General features: G+C 44.2%; 1 non-coding gene across 1 annotated transcript; it reads right to left on the bottom strand.

The window, feature by feature from the left end:
* Window positions 1-3,691: 3,691 nt before the first annotated feature.
* LOC130829560 (small nucleolar RNA SNORA42/SNORA80 family) lies at window positions 3,692-3,823 on the bottom strand. The gene has a single exon (XR_009047584.1). It is a non-coding gene; the product is annotated as a small nucleolar RNA SNORA42/SNORA80 family (small nucleolar RNA).
* Between the last annotated feature and the right edge of the window lie 1,497 nt (window positions 3,824-5,320).

The raw sequence follows: 5,320 nt of genomic DNA on the forward strand, positions 1-5,320 counted from the left end.
AAAATGGATGGCTACTGGGAAGCTACTCCAGAGCACAGGGAGATCAGCTTGATGCTTTGTGAAGACCTAAAGGGGTGGGATAGGTAGGTTGCGAGGGAGGCTCAAGAGGGAGGGGATATGGGGATATACATATACATGTGACTCTTTCACTTTGTTGTACAGCAGAAACTGACACAATACTATAAAGCAATAATACTGCAATAAAGATTTAAAAAATAAAAAAAAATAAAAATCTGTATGCAAGTTTTTGTGTGGACTTAAGTTTTCAGCTTTTTTGGGTAAATACCATGGAGTGAGATTGCTGGATCATACGGTAAGAGTATGTTCAGTTTTGTAAGAAACCACCAAACTGTTTCCCAAAGTGGCTGTACCATTTTGCACTCCCACCAGCAATGTGTGAGAGTTCCTGTGTCTCCACATCCTCACCAGCGTTTGGTGTTGTCAGTGTTCTAGATTTTGGCCATTCTAATAGGGGTGTAGTGGTATCTCATTGTTGGATTATTGTTTTTCATACAGAATTGCAGATGGACTCCCGTGAGTAAGGAAAAAAATCCTTAGTTGACTACCAGAAATACTTTTCTTTCTTTCATTTTTTGTGGTTTGTTTTTTTTGTTTTTCGTTTTTTGGCTGCACCATCATGGCTTGTGGGCTTTTAGTTCCCTGACCAGGAACCCAGGCCCTCCAGGAAAGCCAGGCCCCCGGCAGAAAGTGCAAGGTGCCCTAACCACTGGACAACCAGGGAATCCCCAATGACTGTCTTTTTTTTAAAATGATTCCCCATCATCTGAAGCACTTCTTAATCTGGAACCCACAGACCACTTGAGTCTCCACTTACAGGCTTCAGAAAGAGAATCTGTTTGATGGTGTGTATTTGGGAAGAAAGAGGGTCTATAACTGTGGTCAGCTACTAAGGGGGTGTCTGACTCCAAACACCCCCAAAAACTTGTGAATCACTGAAAATCCTTGTTCCTTAGCACGGCCTCAACCACCCTCATGATCTAGCCTGTTCCCACCTCTGTCCACTTTCCAAAAAATAAAAACAAACAAACAAAAAAAGCTCACCCTCCCTTTTAACTGCTGTGTTAGTGGGGATAGTGTAACTGCTGTAAATCAACACAACATCTCAGGGGCTTAACACAATAGAACTTTATTTGTGGGAGGTCCTGGCTAGAGAGCCAGCCCATCAGTCAGGGACCCAGGCTCGGTCCATCCTATGGCTCTGGTCTCCTCAATGTCCTCTCCATTTGGTTGGTGAACAGAGAAAGAGCAGGGTGATCAGACATTGGAGGCTTCCCTGGGCCAGGCTTGCAAATGGTGCGGAAGGCCTCTCTTCACCTTCCGCCGGCCTGAACCCGGTCACGTGGCCCCCACGGAACTGTAAGGCCCTGGAATGTGGACCTGCCTGAAAGGAAGAAGCAGTTTGGAGAACAGCCAGCCCATCTCTGCCACACCTGGGTGACTCCTACTCATTTGTCCAGCTCAGGTGTGGTCTCCTCCAGGCAGCCTTCTCTGATCCCCACGTACCCCTCAGCCTGCCTCACCCCTGATTAGGTTAGATTAATGCTTCTCAAACTTTAATTCACATTCAAATCATGGCGGGGGGGGGTGTTAAAATGCAGGTTCCCGTTCAGTAGGTCTGGGGTGGGACCTGGGATTCTACATTTCTAACACCTGCCCAGGTGATGCGGATGCTGCTGGTCCCTGGACCACACTTGGAGCAGCAAAGGGTTAGAGGTCCCTCATCTCACCTCCACAGTGCTCACTGCTTTCCTCCATCACATCAGTGTGTTGCTGAGATGGCTTGTTTCTTGTGGTGAGCGATAATGAAGATTAGCTGTAATATGTATGGCAGAGGACCGTGCTTGGTGATGAGAGCAGAAAGAGAATGAACTTGGAAGCCAGACAGACCTACTATCAGCTGTGTGGCCCTCGGCAGTCCCTCCACTTTCCTGTGCCTCAGTCTTTCTATCTGAAAAGTGGAGCTGCAGTAAGAGTTAATCGACACTGTATATAAAGCAATGACAACAGTGCTTGATGAGCATTGAAAAAGTGGTAGTTATTCCATCATAGCTTTTTTGAAGGATAATTAACCTGTAGTAAATGGCACAGTTTTGTGTCCATTTTGACTAGTCTGACATATCTATACACCTGTAACACCATCATGGCCATCAGGACAGTGAACCTCTCCATCACCCCCAAATGTTTCCTGGTGGCTTTTGTGATCCCCCCTTCCTCTCATTCCCCTTTTCGCCCCATCTGCAGGTGACCACTGATCTGCTTTCTGTCATTGTAGAGTCATCTGCTTTTTTAAAAAAATAAATTTATTTATATTTATTTTTGGCTGCACTGGGTCTTCGTTGCTGTATGTGGGCTTTCTCTGGTTGCAGAGAGCAGAGGCTACTCGTTGTGGTGCACGGACTTCTCATTGCAGTGGCTTCTCTCATTGAGGAGGACAGGCTCTAGGTGTGTGGGCTTCAGTAATTGTGGCACTCGGACTCAGTAGTTGTGGCTCACGGGCTCTACAGCACAGGCTCAGTAGTTGTGGTGCATGGGCTTAGCTGCTCCACGGCATGTGGGATCTTCCCGCGTCCCCTGCATTGCCAGGCGGATTCTTAACCACTGCACGACCTGGGAAGCCCCGATTCATCTGCTTATTTTAAACTTTTCTATAAGAGGAATCATACTATCGATCTTTGGGTGGTCTGGCTGCTTCTCTTCAGCATAATGATTTTGAGATTCTGCCAAGCTGTTGCATGTCTCAATAGTTCATTCACTTTTATTACTGAGTAGTATTCTTTTTATTTATTTATTTATTTATTTTAAGCTCTTTATTGGAATATAATTGCTTTACACTCTTGTACCAGTTTTTGAGGTACACCACAGTGAATCAGCTGTATTTACACATATATCCCCATATCCCCTCCCTCCCGCGACTCTTTCCCACCCTCCCTCCCCTGGCCCTCTAAGGCATCACCCATCGCACTGAGCAGCATTCTTTTCCATGGGTGTGCCACGATTTATTTACCCATTCTCCTGATGGTGAACATTTGTGTTCTTTCCAGTTTGAGATTATTTTAAAAATTCATTTTTTTATTGTGGCAAAAAATACACAATATTGAATTTACCATTTTAACTATTTTTATTATTTTATATTTTTATTATATATATGTGCGTATATATTGTGGGGCAAAGTAAGATCCCACTGCACAGCATGTGGGATCTTAGTTCCCCAGCCGGGGATTGAACCCACTCCCCCTGCAATGGAAGCACGAGTCTTAACCCCTGGACCACCAGGGAAGTCCCTTAACTATTTATTTTTTGTCTTTTTTAAAAAATTAATTAATTAACTTATTTATTGGCTGTGGGGGGCCTTTCTCTAGTTGTGGCGAGTGGGGGCTACTCTCCGTTGTGGTGCACGGGCCTCTCAATGCGGTGGCTGTTCTTGTCGTGGAGCACAGGCTCTAGGCACGAGGGCTTCAGTAGTTGTGGCACATGGGTCAATAGCTGTGGCTTCCGGGCTCTAGAGAGCAGGCTCAGTAGTTGTGGCGCACGGACTTAGTTGCTCCATGGCATGTGGGATCCTCCTGGACCAGGGACTGAAAGTGTGTCCCCTGCATTGGCAAGTGGATTCTTAACCACTGCGCCACCAGGGAGATCCTCCTTTTTCTTTTTTTTTTTCTTTTTTTTTTCCCACTGTGCAACTGGCTTCAGTGCCTGCAGTCTACGGGCAGAGGCCAGGCAATGGTGCGGGGCCAGTTTGCTCCAGCATGGGACACGGTGAGAGGCCCCGGGGGCTGGGCTTGCCGTAAACCTAAATGCATGCATAGTATTTTTAAATTTACGCTTGAGTGGTGTATTCACATTGTTGGGCAATAGATCTCTAGAACTTTTTCATCTTACAACACAAACTCTGTTCCCATTAAATGCTAATCCCTCTCCCCCAAGCTCTTGGTAACCACCTTTCTACTTTCTGTTTCTAGGATTTTTGACTACTTCAGATACTTCATATGAGTGGACTAATACAGTATTTGTCCTTTTGTGACTGGCTTATGTAGCTTAATATAATGTCTTCGAGGTTCATCCATATTGTCACATGGGATAATATTTCCTTATTTTTCAAGGCTGCATAATATTTCATTGTATGCATGTATCACTTTTTCCTTATCCATCCATCTGTCAGTGGACGTCTGTGTTGCTCCCATCTCTTGGCTACTGTGAATAACAGTGCTATGAACATAAGTGTGCAAATATCTCTTCACGATCCTGCTTTGAATTCTTTCGGATATATGCCCAGAAGCGAGGTTGCTGGAACTTAGGATAATTATATTTTTAAATTTTTGAGGGACCTCCATACTATTTTCTGTGGTGGCTGCACTATTTTTCATTCCCACCAACAGTGCGTGAGGGTTCCAACTCCCCCGCATCCTTGCTGGCAGCTGTTATTTTCTGTTCTTCTGACGGTGGCCATCCTGATGGGTGTGACAAAATCATTTTATAATATTTTAAAAGTGATACATAATCTTTGATTTGTTTCAAATGTTATAACTTGTTTCAAATGTGCAGAAGGTTATGACCTTTTGGAAGGACGATTGACATACGAGGTGAGCCAAAAATTATCCGCATGCTGGCTATAGAATTTACAGAAGTTTTAGTATAACCAGAGTGCAGATAATGTTTGACTCACCCTCATATAATAAATGGCACATATATTTTAAGTGTACATTTTGATTTAGAATTTGTGTATATATATATATATATATGTCTGTAAAACCTTTACTACAATCAAGATAGTGACCATCCATCCCCATCACCCCCAAAAGTTTCCTGGGATCCCTCTGTGTTCCTCCCACTCTTTCCTCCCTCCCCCCACTTCCTATCTCCAAGCAACCACTGATAACTGCGTTCTGTAAGGAAGAATGTAAGACACACCTGAATTGGCTGCTACAGGTAGCTGTGGGTCTAGACCACCACACCCCTTCCAGGGGTTGCTGTCTCCTAACCATCTGTGTCCCAAATCTGGGTGCATTTTTCCTTCCGTGGTTTTTCCAGGGTCCCATAAATACTAGATTGTAGCATCTGAAATTGTTGATATTCAGCTATTTTTGAGTCACAAAAAGTCAACTTTATATGGTTGAGATTAAAATCCAGCAATTCACATATTTACTTATTCATTTCCCCAGTGAGATACACAGGGGTTCCTTCCTGAAATATTATGACCCAGAGCAAGCAAAAACGTTAAAATGAAGAAAAAAGAGTTACCTCTAACCACTTAAAAGGAAGACAGGCTGACTGCATTGGGAGCCAGGGAGGAGACAGTCAA

Source organism: Hippopotamus amphibius, chromosome 9 (genome assembly GCF_030028045.1).
Source record: "Hippopotamus amphibius kiboko isolate mHipAmp2 chromosome 9, mHipAmp2.hap2, whole genome shotgun sequence".
NCBI lineage: Eukaryota > Metazoa > Chordata > Mammalia > Artiodactyla > Hippopotamidae > Hippopotamus > Hippopotamus amphibius.